This window comes from Lissotriton vulgaris, chromosome 12 (assembly GCF_964263255.1).
Source record: "Lissotriton vulgaris chromosome 12, aLisVul1.2, whole genome shotgun sequence".
In the NCBI taxonomy this organism is placed as follows: domain Eukaryota; kingdom Metazoa; phylum Chordata; class Amphibia; order Caudata; family Salamandridae; genus Lissotriton; species Lissotriton vulgaris.
The window spans coordinates 66,183,070-66,206,705 of record NC_141700.1 but is presented as its reverse complement, the minus strand read 5'-3'; the positions used below and the strand labels follow the sequence as shown (position 1 = coordinate 66,206,705).

Sequence of the window (23,636 nt, the reverse complement as noted above, 5' to 3'; positions counted from 1 at the left end):
AGACATGCCTGGCTACGTATTTCAGGTTTTAAACCTGAGGTACAAAACTCCATCCTTAATCAGCCATTTGATGAGCCCAAATGTTGGTGTCTTTAGAGAAAATGAAAAAAGACAAATACAGCAAAATCTATGGGAGCCTTGCAGCAGCAAGCTCCCAGACGTTCCTTTCGTCGCTAATCATACAGAGGCTACACAAAAGGCTACTCCTCAAAGTCCCTCCACTTCCTACAAAATCCCAGGTCAATCCACAATCACTAAGGGCTACGAGAGAGGGGGTTACAGGGGTAACCACAATAAAGGCAGAGGCAAAAACAACTCCTCACGCTCTGCCTCTACCCTTACCCAATGACTTTCCTCTCCCCCCCCCCCCCCCCCCCCCCCCCCCCAGCATTCCACTCCTGTGGGGGGGGGATACTTCAACAATTCCTGCCTGCCTGGATCCACATCACATCAGACAGGTGGGTGCAACAATTTATTCAGTCAGGTTACTGTCTAGAACTAACATCTAACCCCCAAACATACCACCCAAACAGCGTCCAATGTCACAAGAACATCTATCACTGTTAAAGCAAGAAGTAGTATCTCTGCTAGAAAAAAGTGCAATGAAACCAGTTCCTCTGCACCAACAAAAAAGGGTGTTTTACTCTCTATATTTTCTGATTCCAAAAGAGGACGGCTCTCTAAGGCCTATTTTAGACCTCAGACCGCTTAACATATACATACAGTCTGACCATTTTCACATGGTCACACTCCAACAAGTCCTTCCGCTCTTGCTGCAAAATGACTTCCTGGCTACTCTAGATCTCAAGGACGCATACTTCCACATTCCCATTCACAAGGCTCACAGGAAGTATCTCAGATTTGTAATAGACGGGCAGCAATATCAATTCAAAGTACTCCCATTCGGAGTTACAACAGCACCAAGAGTATTCACCAAGTGCTTAGCAGTAGTGGCAGCGCATTTATGAAGACAACACATCCATGTCTTCCCGTACCTCGACGACTGGCTCATGAAAGCCAGCTCATACAATCAATGCATGGAACACACTCATACCACCATCCAACTGCTCCACAATTCGGGGTTCACACACCAAGTCTCATCTACAGCCATCCAAAGTACAACAGTACCTCTGTGCCACAATAAACACCACAACAGTGCTAGTTGATCCCACTCCAGCAAGGGTAGCCAGCATGCAAACTCTTCTAACAAAGTTTCAACTACAACACTCCCTCCCAGCACGAGTGTTCATGCAACTCATAGGGATGATGGCCTCTTGCATCTTCATAGTACCCCATGCAAGTCTTCAGATGCATCCTCTCCAAGAGTGCTTATCACGTCAATGGAACCAGGCTCAAGGACACATAACAGACCTAGTGTTGGTAGACGGTCGGACTCATCGCTCTCTGCAGAGGTGGAACACCAGAAACCTTTCCAAGGGACGACTGTTCCTAGAGCCAGTTCCTCAGATAATCTTGACTGCGGACGCATCGCTCTCCAGCTGAGGAGCCCACCTACTGCAACACACCATGCAAGGCAGGTGGACACCACAACAAAAATTACTCCACATCAATCATCTGGAGTTACTAGCAATATTCCTAGCCCTAAAAGCTTTTCAGAAGCAAGTAGCAAACAAAGCTGTGTTTGTCCGTACAGACAACATGACAGCAGTGTACTACATACAGCAGCAGGAAGGCACACACTCCCTGCAACTCTCAACTAGCACAGGACATATGGAGGTGGGCTATACCTCAAAACATATTCCTCCTAGCCCAGCATGTTCCGGGAGTACAAAATACTATAGCGGATCTAAGTCAAACGCCACAGACCCACGAGTGGGAACTTCATATGCAAGTTCTTCAACAATTCTTTCAGATGTGGGGACAACCTCAAATAGACTTATTTGCCACCCACGAAAACGCAAAATGCCCAAGCTTCGCCGCCAGATGTCCACACCCACTGTCAAAAGGCAATGCGATATGGATGAATTGGTCAAACAGATTTGCGTACGCTTTTCCACCTCCACCTCCACCACTCATGCCACTAGTAGTACGCAAACTACAGCAGCATTCTCTGACCCTCATCCTAGTTGCTCCAACGTGGGCCAGACAACCGTGGTACACCACACTGCTACAACTGTCTGTAGTACCGCACCAAAAACTGCACCGGTCTCCACACCTCTTAACACAGAACCATGGAGAGATCAGACACCCAGACCCAGACCCAGCTCAACCTTGCGATCTGGCTCCTAAAGTCCTACAATTTGGATATCTGAACCTTCCTCCAGACTGCATGAACGTCATTAAAGAAGCTAGACATCCAACCACTAGGGCATGTTACGAGGCCAAGTGGAAACGATTTGTGATATATTGTCACAACAACAATATTGATCCCCTAAATGTGTCTATTCAACACATCATAGGATACTTACTGCATCTCCAAAGATGTAACTTAGCCTATAAGTCCATTAGACTACATCTTGCTACAATAGCAGCATATCTGCAAAACAGACAACGTCTATCTCTGTTCACAGTGCCTGCCATTAAAGCCTTTATGGAAGGCCTTAAAAGAATAATCCCTCCCAGAGTACCACCTTTGCCTGTGTGGAATTTAAACATTGTTCTCACACGGTTAATGGGGCCTCCCTTTGAACCTTTACACAGATGTGAATTGCAATTTTTAACATGGAAAGTTGCCTTCCTAGTTGCTATTACTTCTCTGCGGAGAGTTAGTGAACTACAAGCACTAACCATCCAAGAACCCTTCTTGCAAATGCATCAAAATAAGGTAGTTCTACGTACTAATCCAAATTTCCTGCCCAAAGTCATTTCTCGATTCCATCTCAATCAATCTGTGGAACTGCCCGTTTTCTTCCCGCAACCACAGTCTTTAGCAGAAAGAGCTCTTCACATATTCGATGTCAAAAGAGCATTGCTATGCTACATAGAAAAAACTCAACCTTTTTGTAAGACAAAACAGCTTTTTGTGTCTTTCACACCACCACACAAAGGTAATCCCATTTCAAAATCTGGGATAGCTAGATGGATTGTCAAATGCATACAGATTTGTTACCACAAAGCTAAATGTACGTTATCTGTTACTCCTAAAGCCCACTCTACAAGAAAAATAGGGGTTTCTATGGAATTTTTATGGGAACATTCCCCTAGATGACGTCTGCAGAGCAGCTACATGGGCTACACCGCACACATTCACAAAACACTATTGTGTAGATCTGCAAACAAAAACACAAGCTAATGTGGGCCAGGCTGTTCTCAAAACATTATTCCAAACTACTGCAACAGATAGGGGTTGTCGCTGCTAAGAGTGGGTACTGCTATACAATCTATGCACAGTGTTCAATCTGCAGCTCATATGCCTCGAACGGAAAATGCAGAGTTGCACACGCCCACCCGCCTCCCCTTGTCTGTTCCAGTATTATCTTAATTAGATACAAATTACATGGGCATCCTGCTTTTTCTTGCAAAGCTCCATCATTTCCCTAATGGCGAAAAGCAATCTGGGGATGGAGCCGATGCCGATGCGCAATGTGGTCCTAAGAAGGAGTCGCCTATCTCGTGACTTTCAAAGAACTTTTCAGGACAACAAACTGCAAACATCCGGGCCCAACACTAGGTGGCGATCTATGCACAGTGTGCAACTCTGCAGCTCTACATGCCAAGAACAGATGCACACTGGTAATTAGCATTTTCCTTTCCTGTTGCATGTTAAAAGAGAAACCAGTAGTTGACCCTTCCACAGCCGCTATTCACCCCTAGGCAGACTCTACTGTTGGTAAGCAATCACCGTTTCTTTCATAAGGAATATTCTTACTTCACCAGTGATAGTCAATAATAGTTATAGAATGAATAGTCCAGCCCATGCACAAGTAATATATATTTCATAAATATTTGGGTGTGTGTGTGTATATGGTGTAGCCTTAAAGGAATAGTGTATGTTGTTCTTCAGAACTTGTTTGGTACTAAGCACTGAATTGTCCTGATCACTCGAGGGGTCCCGATGCAATTTAACAAAAATGTACAGTTCGAGGCATATGAGCTGCAGATTGTACACCTTAGCATTAGACCGCCACCTGGTGTTGGGCTCAGATGATTGCAGGTTGTTGTTGTCTTGGAAGAAGTCTTTGTAGTCATGAGATAGGTGACTCCTCCCTTGGACAACAGTGTGCATGCGCATGGGCATCGACTCCATCCTTAGATTGTTTTTTTCCGCCGCTGGGTTCGGATGAAAGTTTCTCTGCTCCGGCCAGAAAAACATTTTTTAGCAACTTCGAAGCGCAGAACTTTCACAAACTTCAACAAACTACCTTCGACATCGAAGACAAGGCTTTTCGACGACATAACTTCCATTCCGGTCATCGAAGTGGGCCATTAGGCCTATCGACGCTGTGCGTCCTACACCACATGGAAAGAACTCCATTGAAGAAATGCCCGAAATGCCAGGCAAAATTCCCACATAGCGATCACCACGAGGTTTGTAACCTCTGCCTATCGCCGGAACACGACAAGCCGACCTGCACAGCTTGTGCGTCCTTCCGATCGAAGAAAACCATCCGGGATCGGAGGGCCCGTCGACACGAGATCAGCCCCAGCACCGGAGGATATCTTCGACGAAGAGGTCCCCCTCGTTCCCGAAGAAGACTCTCCGGAGCTCCAGATCGTAGCCGAGGCAGACGACTCAGATGACTCCATTCCATCGGGTCAGCGCGTGAGTACTACTGCCCCTGCACCACATACTCTGCCCAAACCGAAGGCAAAGGTCAGCACTCCGCTCAAGGGGCCCAGTCGAGACCGAAAATCCACTTCGACAGCCCCGCCATCGAGCCCGGCTCCGAAGAAACCAACAAAGCCTTCTAGTGCCTCGACACCGAGTAAACATCTCCTGTCTGCACCGAAACATAAAGACACCTCAGTACCGAAGCCAAAAGACCCTTCGGTACCGAAGCCAAAAATCGTACCGGCACCGAAACATAAAGACTTATCGATACTGAAACCGAAAGAAGCACCGGCTCCGAAGCCGTCCACTTCTACACCTTTGGTGCCGAAAACAAAGAAGCCTGATTTGGAGGTGCCCAAACCCTCGAACACGCCTATGAAGCCGAAAACAACACCTTTGGCACCGAAAACTTTGCTACAGGACGTTAAAACACCTCCCAATGCTAAAGAAAAACCACAACCTCCACCGGAGCCGAAAAAAACGAAGCCCAGGAAGGTTGTAGAAGAGGAGGAACTTTTTACACCAGATCCTCAACAAAAGATCTATATAGACCCAAAGATAGGTCATGTGGGCACTACACTTCACAAGAAGAGACAAGCAGATGCACCGCCCACTCATGTAGTGCCTGCCAAGAAGGACTGTGCAACATCTCCTATGCACCCTTCCTCTCCTATACCTCTTCTTCCTCTCCTATACCTCTTCTTCCTCCTTCTCCTATACCTCCTCACAGATCACCTCATACATCTCCTGCACATTCTCCATTATCACATTCCTCACAGCAAAATGATGACGAATATAACTTAGAGGGAGGGGAGGATGAGGAAGAGCCTAGCTCATACCACATAGATGAGGTTATATGGGATTATTCAAACCCAACAGAGGTACCCATATATGATTTTCCAAATCCACAGACTATGCCTGACGTTCCGGAACCGCATTCATACCCATCAAAGCATTCCCCTCCAGAAAACCCAATTCGTTTTAGTCATTTAATAAACAGAGCTGCTATTTACCATGGAGTGTCTATGCATTCTGACGATATTGAAGAGGATTTTCTCTTAGACACCTTTGAGCACACTCAGAGGACTGCTCAAATTCTTCCAATGATTAAAGGAGTAATCAAGCATGCTCCAGAAGTATTTAAAGATCCTGTACTCACGAGAATTTTAAACCCTAGAATTGAAAAGAAATATAGACCAGCACCTACAGACCCAGCCTATATTAAAGGACACCTTCCACTTGATTCATTGGTGGTGTCCAATGCTAGGAAAAGGGCCAATTCTCAAACATTATGAGAAGCGTCCCCACCTGATAAAGAATCAAAGGTAATTGATGCATTAGGGAAAAGAGTAGCTGCACAAGCGGCAAACATGTGGCGTATTGCAAATACACAAGCCCTCCTCTTTCGTTATGATAGCCCTCCTCTTTCGTTATGATAGGTTATGATCAACTAGAAAAACTACTTCAACATCTACCAGATCGGTACAAAGATCAAGCAACTGATCTTATACAAGAAGGCAAGCTAATATCTAATGCCTCAATAAAATGTGCACTAGATGCCGCTGACACAGCATCTAGAGCCATAAACACCAGTGTCCTACTTAGGAGACATGCGTGGCTACGCATTTCAGGGTTTAAACAAGAGGTGCAAACTACCATTTTAAACCAGCCTTTCAATCAAAACCAATTAATTGGTCCTGAAGTAGACAACATACTAGAACAGATGAAAAAAGACACTGACACGGCTAAGTCTATAAGAGCTTTACAGTCTATACCAAATAGATGCTCCTCCTACAGAGGAGGCTCCAAGCAGACTGGGGCAGACACTACATCATCTTTTAAGTCACAAACCTCCTCCAATAAAGGATACTTTAGAGGAGGATATAGAGGAAACAATAACAAAGGAAGAGGTCGCGGTAACAATAACAATCGATCCTCTTCCACCACCAAGCAGTGACTTCCCTCTCCTCCCCCCACAGCATACCACTCCTGTAGGGGGCAGATTAACACCGTTCCTGCCTGTCTGGAACTGCATTACAACAGACAAAGTGGGTAAGACAGATTATCCAACATGGTTACTGCCTAGAACTTACAGCAACACCTCCAAACATACCTCCGAGACAGCGTCCAATGTCTACATACCATCTAACTCTGCTTCGACAAGAAGTGTTATCACTTCTACAGAAAGGTGCTATTCAAATAGTTCCTTTAGAAGAACAGCAAATGGGGGTTTACTCGCTGTATTTTCTAATTCCCAAAAAAGACGAGACACTGAGACCAATACTCGACCTCGGGCCCCTCAATCGCTGCATACAATCAGATCATTTCCATATGATCACTTTACAACAGGTGCTTCCACTACTACAACAGGGCGACTTCCTTACAACACTAGATCTAAAGGACGCCTACTTCCATATCCCCATACATCCTGCTCACAGAAAGTATCTAAAAAGGTTTGTACTAGGACAACATTATCAATTGAAAGTCCTTCCATTTGGGGTAACCACGGCACCAAGAGTATTCACAAAGTGCCTAGCAGTGGTAGCAGCACATCTCAGAAGACAACAGATACATGTCTTCCCTTACCTAGACGACTGGCTAATAAAAGCAAAATTGGTCAATCAGTGTGTCCAGCACACACAGCAAACGATTCAAACATTGCACGACTTAGGTTTCACATTAAACTACACCAAGTCGCACCTACAGCCTTCGCATGTACATCAGTATCTAGGAGCTACAGTAAATACGTCCACAGCTCTAGCGTATCCCAGCACAGCCAGGATACAGAGCATTCAAGCCTTAGTCACCAAGTTTCAACACCAGCAGTCTCTACAAGCCAGGGTGTTCATGAGACTAATAGGCATGATGGCATCTTCATTCTTCATAGTACCACACGCAAGACTGCAGATGCGTCCCCTACAAGAGTGCTTAGCACAACAGTGGAACCAAGCTCAAGGTCAACTAAAAGACCTGGTGTTGGTGGACAGCAGCACATCTCGCTCTCTGCAATGGTGGAACACCAAAAACCTGACAAAAGGGCAGCCGTTTCTAGAGCCTGTTCCACAAGTAGTGCTCACAACAGACACATCCCTCACAGGGTGGGGAGCCCATCCCTACTTCACACAACTTAAGGACAATGGACCATTCAACAGAAAAGGTTCCATATCCACCACCTAGAGCTGCTAGCAATATTCCTAGCACTCAAGACTTTTCAACTTCAAGTACAAAACAAATCTGTCTTAATCCGGACGAACAATATGACAGACTATATACAAAAACAGGGGGGCGGGGGGAAGAGACTCTCTGCAACTGTCCCAACTTGCACAGAACATTTGGAGATGGGCCATTCCTCAAAACATACATATGCTAGCGGAGCACCTTCCAGGAGTCCACAATCAGATAGCAGATCTGTTAAGTCGGCAGGCACAACAAATTCACGAATGGGAACTACATCCACAAGTTCTTCAGCCATTCTTCCAGAGGTGGGGGCATCCACACATAGATCTGTTTGCTACCCACGAAAACGCAAAATGCCCAGCCTTCGCCGCCAGGTTCCCACACCCACAGTCCGAAGGCAATGCGATATAGATGAACTGGTCAGGCAGATTTGCGTACGCTTTTCCGCCTCTCCCACTCATTCAATTAGTAGTGCGCAAGCTCAGACAACAGTCTCTCACAATGATACTGGTAGCTCCCACATGGGCATGCCAACCGTGGTTCGCCACACTACTAGAACTGTCTCTAGCTCCGCATCAAAAGCTACGCCTCACACCATCCCTGCTAAAACAGAACCATGGAGAAATCAGACACCCAGATCCCAGCTAACTGAATTTGGCCATCTGGCTCCTGAAGTCCTAGTTTGGTTATCTAAACCTACCACCAGACTGTATGAATATCATTAAAGAGGCTAGAAAACCCACTACTAGAGCGTGTTTCGCTGCTAAATGGAGAAGATTCGCAAAAATAATCACATTGATCCACTGGATGCTTCCATCCAAAATATCATCTGTTACCTTTTACATTTACAAAGGTCTAACTTGGCATATTCTTCCATACGCCTGCACATTGCAGCATATTTACAAAACAGACAACACCTGTCTCTCTTTAGAGTACCAGCAATAAAAGCATTCATGGAGGGATTAAAAAGAATAATCCCACCAAGGTTACCACCTTCCCCTGTGTGGAACCTAAATATAGTACTCACAAGGCTCATGGGACCCCCGTTCGAGCTTTACATAAATGTGAACTGCAATTTCTAACGTGGAAAACCGCTGTCCTTGTTGCCATTACCTCTCTTAGAAGAGTAAGTGAAATACAAGCTTTCACAATACAAGAACCATTTTTTCAAATACATCCTAACAAAGTGGTTCTCAGATCCAATCCAAAATTTCTTCCAAAGGTCATCACTTCCTTTCACCTAAACCAGTCTGTAGAGTTACCTGTGTTTTTCCAAAACCCAGACTCTGTGGCAGAAAGAGCATTACACACATTAGATGTTAAAAGAGCTATTTTATACTACATAAATAGAACAAAATCCTTTAGGAAGACAAAACAACTGTTTGTAGCTTTCTCTCCTCCTCATAAAGGCAACCCCATCTCCAAAGGTGGGATTGCGAGGTGGATTGTAAAATGTATACAAATATGCTGTGCTAAAGCTAAACGTACACTAACCGTTCCTCCTAGAGCGCATTCTACTCGCAAACTAGGAGCCTCTATGGCTTTCTTAGGGAACATACCATTAGAGGACATATGCAAGGCAGCTACATGGTCTACACCACATACCTTCACTAAACACTATTGTGTTGATGTGCAAGCCAAGCAGCAAGCTGCAGTAGGCCAAGCTGTCCTTAACTTTATTTCAAACAACTGCAACGGATACAGGTGACCACCGCTAAGGGAAGCACTGCTGCACAATCGATGCAAAGGTGTACAATCTGCAGCTCATATGCCTCGAACGGAAAATGCTACTTACCAGTATGCATCTGTTCTTGGCATGTAGAGCTGCAGAGTTGTACACGCCCTCCCGCCTCCCCGGGACTCGTATCCGTTCCAGTTTTCATCTTATTTAGATGCACACGCATGGACATCCTTTTCTTACTATATCTCTACTAACTCCATTTCCCATCATGGCGCAAAACAATCTAAGGATGGAGTCGATGCCCAGGCACACTGTTGTCCAAGGGAGGAGTCACCTATCTCATGACTACGAAGACTTCTTCCAAGACAACAACCTGTAATCATCTGAGCCCAACACCAGGTGGCGGTGTTATGCTAAGGTGTACAACTCTGCAGCTCTACATGCCAAGAACAGATGCATACTGGTAAGTAACATTTTCCTTTTCTTTCACAAAACCCTGTTTTTTTTTGGGGGGGGGCTTCTACTGAAGAGGATATTGCCAATTTCTGTTTGTTTTCTTTAAAAATTAAGCCAGTTGTGTGACAGTGCCTCTTTTTGCATGGTTACCCCCACATTTTGCCTGGTTTTGATGTAGTTTCAAATGTAGTGTACAGGGTGCCTGCAGACCAGGTCCCCTGTGCCAGTGCTTCTTCCCTAAGAAGAAATCCCTAATTGGAACTTCTTCCCCCTGTAAGTCCCTAGTAAATGGTACCCTGGGTACCTGGGAGCTGAAAATGGTCCCCTAGATCCCCCTCACCGGGACCATGCCACTGCCCTTTCTGATTGCATGCCCCTGTGAGGTAGAAAATGACAAAGTCGACATGGCACCCTGCCTGGGTGCTATGCCAGCCAGCACTGCCTGAAGGCTTAGGTATGTCATCCCTCTAGCAAGCCTTACAGCCGGGAGTCCGGGTGCACTATACCACAGGTGAGGGCATATCTGCATGAGCAGATTGGATAATATTGGAGTCCATTCCTTATTATTGTAAGTGCCAGGGAAGCCATAGAGAGTTCATTGGTTTGGAAACAAGACAACTCTAGTTCCACAGTACCATGATGGCTTCACTAAACACAGGAATATTTGGTACCAAACTACTCATTTCAATAAATCCACACTATCGGTTTTGGATTTATTGTGCCCTGCACACAGAGGGCACCTCAGAGGTGCACCCTGAAAACCTACCAACCCTGGTGTGGTCTCCGAAATGCTGTTGGCATCTAGGCACCACCAGACATGTTTCTGGACCCCTGGGTAGGACACCGCTGCTCTCTGGGACCTGTGATAATGCATATCCTGGGCAGAGGTGTCACATCTCGCCCAGGATGTGCCTGTGCTTGAAGCAGCAGATGGCATCCCTTCGTTTACACACACACCCCCACTCTTGGGTGGGAAAACCGGCAGCAAAACTCTAGAGACTAGTGGATGTGCCCACTTCTGCCAACTCTACCCCTAGGGTGGGGTAGGCTAGGAGAAGGACATCTTTCATTCCCCGCCATCTTGAAGATGGGGAGACCCTCCAATCAGGTCTAGACCTCCTTCCACAGGAGGGTGGCATAATAGAGGGTGTAGTCACCCTAGGTAAGGTGCTCATTGGCCTACATACTACTCCCCTAAATCACATCCTAAATTTAGTATTTAGGTGGCTCACCCAGGTCTAGAAACTATATCTGCAATGACCTAAGAAGCAAGAGGACGACCTTGCAGAGCAGACTGAAGACGCAAACTGCCCTGGCCCCAGCCCTACTGGCCTGTCTCCAGCTCCTGCAAATGTGCTTCCTGTCTTGCAGCCAGCGACCTCTGAAAACCCTGGGAGGACTGCTGCCTTGGAAAAAGACTCCAATCTCCCTTGGTTAGCGGACCTGTCCAAAAGAAACAGACTACAAGGGGTCCGGATCCAGCTGGATCCGTGATACCTGCCTACTCTGCACCCGACACCCACAGCTCGAGTCTGAGTAGCTCACCTGTGCAGTGAAGTCTCCCCTGCAATCCTGACCTCTCATCCAACGTTGGCTGACCTCTCCTGATTTCCACGATGGCGTCTGCAGTGTGAATTCAGAGGTATCCTCTGATGGCGACCAAAAAGAATGAATAACCCATCCAATTAGCCTCACCCTTTAGATACCCCCTGAGAAAAGCTCAGAACCTCAGACTTTCTACCGCACGTTGTGCAAGGGAGTCTCCACTGAGCTCTGCTCCGTTTTTCCTGTTATCCCTAATGCTACAGTTTTTTCACCAGGACCTGCTTGGACTTCGTGTCCAGATGTCTTATAAGGAGAAGAAAGCCCTCTTAAACTCCTCCCCTGCGGGCTAATTCCCCCGCTGTGCTGGGGGGCGGGCGCAGTGCCCCGGTGCTCATGACGAGCTCGGCTCCTCATGCAGCACGGTGGCGCTGTGATCGTGACGAGGTGAGCTCGTCATGACCACGCCTGTTCCAATGGAACGCCCAGCACAACAGGGGAATTATCCCCGCGTGGGCGAGGCGCAACGGTCCTGATGAGCTCAGCTCATCACGAGCACAGCACAACCGTGCTGCATGACGAGCTGAGCTAGTCATGAGCACGCAAGGAGTTAAGGCCTGTGCAACTTGTGCTAAGAAGAGGATGTATGTGGAGGACAAGGATTGTATTTAGTGTCTGTACCCAGACCACAAGGCAGCAGTCTGTAAAATATGCACATTTTTTCAACCAAAACTATGCGAGACCGTGAAGGACTTATTTTGACCTGGCTCCAGAAACTTAAATCAAGGAAGGAACCAGTCTTCAGAGACAGTGATGAAGCATCCTCTGCTACATCTTCCAGAAGGTTGGTAGAAAGGGGTAGACCCTCTCCTTTGCCTTCTGAAGAATGTCCCGGTAAGGCCTTAAAAAATACCTCTTATGGGTCTGAAGGGCATAGTCTTGGCGAATCTCCTCACCAAGGTGTAAAGGAGAGGCAAGGACTGTCAAAAGGAGTGATGTCTGAGAGGAAATCCAGCTCTATTCCTCCATCTTTTCCTGCGGCTCCAAAGGCTTTAAAAAAACCCTCCTCACTCTCTTCTGAGGTGAAATCAATGAAGAAGACTCACTTGTCGGCGACGCTGTCAACGACTACGTCGCCATCATCCATGGTACGGTCAAAATCTTCCCCTTCAACTTTGGCTCCATCGATGGGCTCGTCGGCGGGGACTTCAAAGTCTCCGGCAATGACTCTTCAGGCTTTCACGTTGACGACTTCAACGCCAGTGGTGGATGTTTCGTCGTCGATGGTGTTTACGTCGACGAGGATGTCGACGACTAAGGTGACGACGGCTACCACGACGACGATGGCTGGGGTGACGACTATCTCGGCGATTGCGTCGACGACGTCCATTTCTTCGTCGACTACTCACATCGTCGTCGACAACCTCGTTGACAGTGGAAAAAATTACTATTTAGGTCAGAAAATGCCAGATTACACCTGAGACGACTTCTCCCAGGAGGGTGACTCCTCTACCTCCTGCACTCCTCCTCGAAGAAGAGGGCTTTGAAGAGGATGATGAGCCGTTTGCATATGCGAATAGCCCTTCTCAATTACATGTCAAGTGTCAGGACACAGATTCTGAGGGTGAATACTTGGAGGAACAACAATATGATCCTTTCTCGGATTACCAGGAGGACTACCAGCAGGAGATGGTCTCTATGCCTTCCTCCCTACTAGCGAACTTGCAGACCATGCTCTTGGACTATAGGAGGTTTGCAACTCAACCTCCAGTTCAATTTGTGGTGCCTGTTACTGCTGGTCCGCCGGCTCGGCCTGCTTCTCCTCAATTACCACCGCCTCAGCCAATGCCTGTGGCCCAGGATGCACCACCTATTGTGCCTCTCGTTCAGGATGACACCTCGGATGAGGAACAAGGACCGGTCCCTGTACCAGGTCCAGACACAGAGTGGGATGATTGTCATTCCGGGTCCGGGTTCTCCTTCACCTGCACCACTTGACCCCCCCCCCCTGCAGACATAGGGGGTTTCCATAATATGATGCAGCAGGCAGCTAAGAGATTTGAACTGCCCATGCCCACGGTTCAGTCTGAATGCTTCCTTTATGACTTTAAGGAGCCTTACAAAAGATCCGTAAGGTCTAGTCCTATTGTTGGTCACGTCTGGGATGAAGGGCTGAAAGTGATACGGAATACAGCCATGGTAATTCATGTGCTGCTTCGCCTTGAGATAAAGTATAAGGCTCCGGATGATAGCCCTGCCTGCCTGCTTGGTTGACCAGCCTAAACCAGACTGTCATCTCTCAGGCTGCCCAAAGAAAGTCCAGGAATCCTTCTGCTCCCCTCACGACTCCTCCGGATAAAGAGGGCAGGTGCCTTGATAACACGGGCAAGAGGTTTTCCTCCATGCCCAGGCTGTTTGTAAGGGCTGCTAAAGCCTTACTGATACTTGGTCGCTACGATCGCCAGATGTGGTGCGACCTTTCCCCATATCTGGACCAGATGCCGGAGGATGCAAAGAAAGAAGCGAGGAAGATTCTCCAAGAGGGAGAGGTAACATCTGCTGAAGTGGACTGTGTAATGAACATTGCAACAACTGTGTTCCTTTCCCTTGCAGGTGCTGCTGTACTTTGTCATCCAGGCTGGCTGAGGGCCACATGGTTTCGTCCTGAGGTACAAAACAAGATCTTGGATCTTCACTTTGATGGGGAAAGCGCTCTTTGGGAAGCACATTGATGATGCGCTTCAAGACATTAAAAAAGACATGGAGACCGCAAAATCCCTAGGGACTCTGCAGTACCGCAAGGTCCCCTTCCGTGGAGCCAGAGGTAGAGGTAAAGCCACATACAGAGGAGGATACTAACAATGGTATACCTCATATGAATCAACCTCGCAATCTTACCACCCGAATTACAACCAGCGGCAAAATCAATCCTCCTCTTTCTCTAGATCGGCCAACAGAGGAAGACGAGGATGCCAGGGGAGTGACTCCTCTGAGCGGCAAAAGCGGCTTGCTGGCTTTTTCAACTGTTCTTTCTCCTCCTGTAACATCAGTGGGAGGCAGAATATCAAATTACCTCCACAACTGGCAGCAAATCACATTGGGCCGTTGAATGCCGAAGATCATTCAATACGGCCATAATTTGTCAAAGTACCACCTTCAAAACCCCCTCGCGCCACTGCGTCAAAACATCTTTGTCTTTTACGGTTGGAAGTCCTTCAAATACTCCTCAAAGGAGCAATGGAACTGGTCCCTCTCTCTCAGCGGGGAGAGGGTTTCTACTCCCGTTTTTTCCTCGTCCGGAAGACTTTAGAAAAGTGGCGCCCTTTTCTAGATCTGAGGGAGTTCAACACCTATCTCATTAAACAATCATTTCAAATGGTTTCTCTGCAGGACATCCGTCGCCTTAACTCAGGGGATTATATGGCCACATTGAATCTAGAGGACGCTTATTTTCACGTACCCATCCATCCAGCCTACAGGAAGTTCCTTCGCTTAACAGTAGCCAAGAGCCACTTGCAGTTCAAGGTCCTACCTTTTGGACTCCGATCTGCTCTGCGGATCTTTACAAAGGTGTTAGCTCTGGTAGCATCTTTTCTACGAAAACAACCACATCAGGTCTTCCCTTACCTGGACGACTGGTTGCTGAAGGCTCCTACCAAGTTTGCAGCAGAAGAATCAGTCATGGCGCGCACACACCTGTTCGGCAATCTCGGGCTAACTCTCAACACAGAAAAGTCAACTCTGTTCATCCAGAACAGCCAGATTTCTGGAATCCATTCTGGACACGTTCATCAACAAGGCTTTTCCGGGCCTGGAGATGCACGAAAAGCTGATGGCCATGGCCCGTCTGCTGCTAAAAATACAGCCACTTTCAGTTCGCCTCTACAAGCCTATCCTAGGGTCCATTTCCTCCTGCATTCCTCTGATCCCTTACTCTGGTAGGAGTGGACTTGCAGTGGCGCCAAGTCGACGGTTCCTTCGATGACAAAGTCTGTTACCATGGCCATGAGGGAAGCCGCATCATGGTGGACGAACGAGGAGTACATTTCTCATGGTCTTTCCTTCAGGATCGCCCCTGCTCCTCCGATAATAACTACAGATGCCTCGCTGGAGGGCTGGGGAGCAGTCTTGCAAGACCTTCATGTAAGTGGCCATTGGCTACCCCAGCATCATCTTTTACATATCAATTTGCTGGAGCTCAGAGCGATTCGCCTGGCTTTGCAGGCTTTTCTTTCGCGAATACAGCAGTCTACAGTTCAAATACGTACAGACAATACGACGGCCATGAATTATATAAACAAGGAAGGCGGCACCAGATCTCGACTTTTGTTACAAGAAGCCCAAACAATTTCGGAATGGGTAATCCAGCAGGGATTATCACTCAAGGCGGAGCACCTTCCAGGCATTCTTAACAAGTCATCGGACACGCTGAGCAGACTGAAATCGGTCAGCCACGAATGGGAACTTGACCAATCCACTCTACAGAAGGTTTTTCGAAGATGGGGCAGGCCTTCCATAGGTCTCTTTGCCACTCTGGAGGACAAGAAATGCCGATTTTACGCAAGCAGGCTTCACCATCCGGGATCATTGGGGAATTCGCTTTCGGTGGTCTGGTCAGGCGCATTTGTTTACGCTTTTCACCCCATTCCTCTGATCCCCAGGCTTCTCATGAAGCTCAAAGCGGTATCTTGCAAGATGATTTTGATAGCTCCTGTGTGGCCCTGACAGTTCTGGTTCACAGAACTGAATCTTCTCTCCCTGGGCCTTCCACTTCCATTGCAGCTGATTCCTTTGCTGCTGTCGCTGTCCCAGGGCCAATTCTGGCATCTGGATCTGCAATCTCTGCAGCTGTCGGCATGGCTCCTGAGCAGCGAGAATTTATTGGTGTGACCCTTTCAACAGAATGTAGAGAGGTTCTCTCTTATGCACAAGCCCCTAGTACCAACAAGACATACAAGTTGAAGTGGAAGTATTTCTGCATTTGGTGCCAGCAAAAGGGTGTCCATCCTTTTTCATCTGAACCACATGAAGTTCTTCCATATATTCTTTTATTAACAAAATCGGGACTAGCTCACTCTTCCATCAAGGTGCATCTTGCCGCCATCTCTCGCTTCAGACGCACGTCTTCAGGTCCTTCCCTCTGGTTGACAAGGATAATTAAACAGTTTCTCAAGGGCCTTTTCAGAGTTTTCCCTCCAGTCAAGCCTCCTCCTCCTCTTCTTTGGCATCTTAACTTCGTTCCCGCTCAACTCATGAAGCCTCCCTTCGAACCTATTTACCTGGTGGAGTTGTAATTCCTCTCCTGGTAGGTGGCTCTTCTGCTAGCCTTGATTTGGCTAGACGAGTGGGTGAATTGCTGGCTCTCACCATTCAGGAACCCTTTCTCCTGTTCAAAAAGGGTACAGTGATACTGCATACCAACCCAAAGTTCCTACCGATAGTGCCTTCAGACTTTCATTTGAATGAGCAGGTTATACTCAAAACTTTTTTCCCTCAACCTGCTACTCCGGCAGAAAAGGCACACCACTCACTGGACATTCAGAGGTGTTTAAAATTCTATCTCCAACATACTAAGGACTTCAGTAAGTCTCCTCAATTATTTGTGTCCTTTAGTGACCCTTGGATGGGCTTTCTGGAACAGTACCCAAAAGTTTACAAGGCATTACTTCCTGGATTCTGCAACGTATAGTGACACAGCAGTCGGTCAGGCAGTCCTGAGGAACCTCTTTCAGTAGAGGCGAGCTTTCCCTTTCATTCCTCCTTCCATGTTACTGAAATTGTCATAATGGTGAATATGCTATTGCTTTTTTCTTGGTTTTTATAATGGTCATGGTTCCTAAAATGTGCTGATAACTGCTAGCTACTCTGATACAAGTATGGGAATCTATGAAAGTTCCAATACTGGAGTAAGAAAACAAGTTACTTACCTGTAACTTTGGTTCTCCAGTATTGGAAACTTTCATAGATTCCCATGCGACTCACCCTCCTCCCCTGGGAAAGCCCAGCATCTGTCATCTTCAGTGGTATGGTTACCCAATGGCTACGAAAATCTGAGCTTCTGAGCTTCTCTCAGGAGGGGAGAGAGGCTAATTTGATTGGTGGCTCATTCTTTTTGGTCTCTTTTACAAAATAAAGGTGGATAGGTTGAAAAACAAGTATGGGCCTAAGCCTAGTTTTTGTTTTGGTAATGGTTTCGATTGCTATTTTATGTATACCGGGGACTCCCATTCCTACAACGGGGAATGATACAAGCATGGGAATCTATGAAAGTTTCCAATACTGGACAACCAAAGTTACAGGTAAGTAACTTGCTTTCTTACAGCACTATATACTACAAAATAAATTGTTCGTGTAATAAACATCTTTCTTCCTTTTCCATCCTTTGTGAACTGCATCCTATGTACATATGAGGCTGTGAGTTCATTTTCTTTTAGCCTTATGCAAGCGTATTTTCTTGCAATATTTTTTCTATTGGCATTTCTGAATTATAAATCAGTCTAGAGAGGAGATGGGGGAATGGGTATAGTACCAATAATAAAGAAAAGTATAAAGAAAGCCTCACTAGCTATAAGAAATTACTCTTAGAAACCAAAGGCTTATTTTGCTGAGCTGATAAAGGTGGCCAATTCATCCTCCAGAGAACTGTTTAGGACCATCTCAAAGCGGACGATACCTACCAAACCCATGGTACACAGTAGTCTGGCACTGTGTGAATCGCTACCTTCCTATTTTTCGGAATAAGGTGGAAGGGATCTTCTTCTCCTCCTTCTCCAAGGCTCATGGGGCGTTGGGTGAGGTTGGCATCAGACAGTTAAGAGGGTTTTAGTCCGCTACAGACAACTGAGGTCGTAAGCCTGTTGCAGGTGGCTCAGTCTGGCTCTCCCAATGATCCCTGCCTGGTGGCGGTACTTAAATACAGTCCCGAGGTCATTGCGACCAGCCTTACCCCCTTTTTCAACACCATCATAGATTCAGGCGAATATCCCAGGAGGTGGAAAACCGCCTTGATACTGGCCAAGATCCTGGAGAAGGCCATAAACAGGACATCCACTTTCTTTCAGCGGACCAAGGCGCTTGACCCCACGCAGTTCGAGTTTCGCACAGGTCATAGCACGGAGCTGGCCCTTATTAAGGCCACGGAGGAGGTTAGAGCTGCGGTTGACCAGGGAGGGGTGGCGGTCCTGATTCTGCTGGATCTGTCGGCGGCCTTCGACACAGTCTTTAATGGTGTGTTGATGGATCGTCTGTTGAAGGCGGGGTGGAAGGCAGGGCCTGGAGCCTCCTGAAATCTTTCCTGGCTGACAGAATCCAAAGAGTAGACTTGGGGCTGGACAAATCTAAATCTTTTGCCCTCCCTTGCGGGGTGCCGCAGGGGTCCTCCCTGAGCCCCACGCTTGTCAGCCCACTGGCGGCTTTGGTAAGATCTTACGGCCTGCAACTCGCATCCTACGCATATGACACACAAATTGTGTTAACTATACAGCCAGGGACCCAAAATGTTATGACGTCGAGGTGTCATGACTGTCTGAAAAACATCTCTGGTTGGATGGCCTCCAACTGCCTAAAATGTTATTCAGGCAAGACCGAGGTCATTATATTTGAGAACATCTCTAATACATGGACGCCCTATTTGTGGCCTGAAGTCATGGGAATGCTACCAGCCCCCGCTGGTAAAGCAAAAAAATTGGGGGTGATCATGAATCAGAAACTTGATTTCGGGGACCAGGTTAATGGAGTGGTATCGACCTGCTTCTATATCCTTCGGATACAGCAAAAAAATTTTTTCCTTCCAGCCGATCAGTGGCGTCACTTGAGGGGTGCGGGGGTGCGGTCCGCACCGGGTGACACCATCACAAGTGGTGACACCGACGTGTGGGTGGTTCGTGCCAAGGCAGACTTTGTAAATGTTAATTTGCAGGGAGTTGCTACTGGTATTATCACGCACAGCCTTTGCTGGTGCTGCTACGATGTTATTGAAAATAATCCAATCAGGTTATTTAGTAACTGTGATAATTTATCGGTGAAATCCACCTGAGGGGATTCCGTCATTGGCAGAAATATTTTACTCCGTCTGCAGGAAGGTGGCCTCGGGGAGGTCTTTACAAGCACACACCCTGATTACTAGATGGCCCAATCAAGGGGATGGGGGCAGGCAGCGGAGAGGAGATTTTTTCTCTGTCAGCTGCGAGCCTTTCTGCGTAAAAGCCTATTATAATTAATCTCCGGGTCTGGCGGACTGAGAGGAGGTCCATCGACAGTCTACCATGTGGTGCCGTCTAATGGTACTGCTGTGACTTTGTGTAAAGTTCCAGAACAATATCAAAGTGACATTAAACATCAGTTATCGCTACATTGATTAATTTACATCCACCCGGTCTTTGGTCTGTTGCTGTGAGTGAAGTTCATTCTGGCCTTAGAAAGATCTCATGAGCATGCAGTGATAAACAGGGATCTCGGCCTTGCATGTACATAAACATGAAAAAACCTGGCGCCAAAAGACCTCGGCAGTGAGACAAGTTATTGCAGTATTGCTAATATTAACAATCAGAATGTTTTTACGGGACCTTGCGGTCTGTGCAAGGCACCCCCTCGCGACTTACAGTCGTGAGGGGGTGACACCATGAGTTACGGCACTGGGTGACACCAACCCTAGTGACGCCACTGCAGCCGATGCCTTCAGGACCGCAGTCTCAGCCCTCATTCTGTCGCGCTTGGACTATTGCAACAGTTTGTACCTGAATCTGAAAAAGAAACATTTGTACAGATTACAGCTTGTACATAACGCAGCCGCGAGACTGCTAATAGGCATTATCAAGGTTTGCCTCTGTACAAGAGGGGCTCAGGCAACTGCACTGGTTGCCAGTAACAAGACTAGCACAATTCAAAGCTCTTTGCACTGTCTTCAAAGCATTGAGGGGCACTGGCCCAGAGTTTTTGCGCAGGTGCTTTGAATGGTATGTTCCGGGGAGAGCATTGCACTCCTCTGGAGGCAGTCTAGTAGTGGTGCCCCGAATAAACAAAGGCCAGATGGGGAGGAAACAGCTTTTCCTAGCGAAAGCCTGGAACAGCCTGCTGACACATCTTAGGAATGCCTCGGAGCTCCTCTCTTTTAGAAAGGGGCTGAAGACATGGTTATTTAGGGAATAGGCCCCCGTTTGTCTCCGGTGAGTCAGAGTGTAGCGCCAGGACTCCCTTGGGTATAAGGGCACTTTATAAGCCCATAATAATAATAATAAATAGCTTTTTTTTTTAAGAAAAGAAATGAAATCTGGTCAGTAAAGCCCATTAATGGCTGTCGAATGTTTTTTATTTTTTTCAAATTGGCTTTTTTATTGGTGTTAGAGTTTGTGTATTCATATGAACTGTGCCAACAGTAAACCTAGTGTGATTGCAGAAAATGGTGGACAAAATGTCACTCCTGCAGGATATCTGTGCTCTAGTAGTTTTTAATTTGTAAGAAGTTTCAAAATGCATGCTTACTCTTTCAATAGAGTAGCTAGCCTTCAATCCGGACAGCAGAGCTTTACTATTGTCAAGGCTACAAGGAGTCTGTAATGGTGGACCATATCCTGCGGTGAGGTGATCTAAAATAATGCTGGAAAAAAGGCAAATTATCTTGCACTTTGTCTGACAATATTTTCATCTATTTGCATGTGAAACATTTTTTTTCAGTCTGCAAAGTATGTAGAAAATAAGATACAAACTGCAACCACATTCTCATAACACCTCTTGCCATCGCCGTTGTCTTGGTTTTATGATTCATTGAAGCTAAACAAAACAAACATTCCAAGACCAGTCAGGACCATTGATAGCTGCTCGTTGACAGGAACAGCTTTTCCAATCTAAACCTTTTATATATAATGATATAGACCTAAAATAATGTAATATTCAACATACATAGTAGGCAGTATGTGTAAAAAGGTCCTGTTTTTGGGTCTCTGGTGACATTTACAAACCACTCTTGACTTCAGTCTTGTGGTTTATGATATCCGCATAAACCTAGAATGCTGGATATTTGGAACAGGGCTGGTGCTTGATGCAGTGACTGAATAAGAATAACCACAAATCTATGACTTTGGAAATTTGGTGGCACGCTGCAAAATGTTTTTGAGAAACAATGGTTTCCTAAAGGTAATTAACTCTTAAAACGTGTGGAGATGAATTCACGAGTCCTACCACAAAGGTAGTGATGGCCTACGCATAATTCTGTGAACGTAATCTGCTGTTGTAGGCAAAGACAGTGAAGAAATTTACAAATGGCAGAGGCCGGGCAAAATGTAGGTGCTCTAAAAACGAATATGCCTGCCTGATTTTGTATAGATGGGAACGACGAGCAAAGGAAATCGTAGTATTTAAGTATGGATTGTTTCAGTAGGCCAATATTGCTCCAGTGATGATCTGCTGAGGGTGGTACCCCATTGGGTAATTAATATATGTAGGACCAGGGAAAGGTGATACAAGCAAAAGTTACAAGTTGAAGCCACTGCTGATCGATTGGCCAACTTTAAAGTGGCATCAATCTTGACTCTTAAGCTTTTTGCTGTAGTAGAGGGCACGGAAAAAGTACTGAAGGTTTACTTCCAGAAAGAAGGATGCTGTTTCTGGTCCTAGATATAAGTATCTCCGTTTTATCCATATTAATCATTGCCTATGCTGTGTATCATCAGCACATGTGTACAGATTGAGGTCCGAAGAGTTAACAGAGGCAGCTAAGGGCATCATGGAGATATTAAACAATTAGTGGCATAGGAGAGAGGCTTAACAGAAGATAGGTTCTGGCAAAAAGACAAAAAAAATTATTCTTGTTAGGATTTTAACCAAGTTAGTCCACATCTTGGCGTTCTAAATATCTTGTGTTTACTAATGTTGAAGGCAGTGCACATATAAAGATAAAATAAGACCGAAGGTATATTATCTGCGACCAGACGATGATTGTCAACCACAGTCTGAATCGTATTGGGTCTAAAACCAACTTGGTAATCATCTAAGATGTTTTAAGATTGAAGGAAGTGGTTTTAGGATTTAAGGAATTGGTGACTATAATCTTGGTCACAGCAGTGAGAAGGATGATGGGGTGGGAGTTGAACTGTCCAAGGGTCAAGATAGGCGTTTTCATGTGGTGGAACTACCATTTCCTTTATAAAAGGGTTTGGGACAATTCCTGATTTTAAAAAAGAATCATTAATCATGTCTAGTAAGCAAAGGCTGAAAAAAATCTGAGTTGGGAGAAGTCTTTAAATGGAATGCAGTCAAGTGGGGAACCAGATTTACATTGTCTAATTAAAGATGTCAGGTAGGACATATTAAAAGATTTGAACTGGCACCCAATGATTCTACTGTGTCTTCAGTGAAATGTTCAAAATCGAGGCTGAAGGAACAATAGTGTACTTGCTTTTTTTTCAAATTTAGAGATAAAGTATTCTGCTTGCCAGATATTTTAGATAAAATAGCAATGAGGAGCACAGGTAAAACGTTTGTGAATAATAGAAAAACTGTTTTGGCGGATTATAGGTTCTAGAACTACTATTAGCAATATAATTGTGATTGAATATGATTGACTATATCCTAATTCTGAGTCCATGCTCTCTTGTAAGGCGTTTTAAGAGAACGACTCTCAAAGAAACCAGAGGTCATACCTATTTTTGGGGGAAGAAGTCGGGAGGGGAATTTAAGGAGCAGTGGTATTACGCACTCTGTTGACCAACTAGCAATAAAACAATATTTTCTTGCAGGCTTTAGTGTGCTCAGGATTTTTAATTTCCTGCATCAATGAAGGAGTTTGAGATAAAGCAGTAAGCTGAGGCTAGTTATGTGAATGTCCTCATGACACATTTTCTTCTTATTCCTCCTGGGGCCCCACTCTGTGGGTCACCATTGACTTGGGGAATGACATTCGAAGGAACCCTCAATAAACGCTACATTAGGAAGACCGTTTTTTTGCCTGGTGGAAAATTGAATTTAGGGATTTTTACTTATATGAAGTTAAGCATAGCTGAAGTTTGAGCCTAGGTTGGTGTCAAATTATCTGCCCATTCAGTGATTGCATAG

At 46.0% G+C, this 23,636-nt stretch overlaps 1 protein-coding gene across 8 annotated transcripts in view; it reads left to right on the top strand.

Annotated features, from left to right (window-relative positions):
• TCF3 (transcription factor 3) overlaps nucleotides 1-23,636 on the top strand; it is a 784,206-nt gene that overhangs the window by 254,467 nt on the left and 506,103 nt on the right. The gene's annotated exons all lie outside the window — the stretch shown is intronic.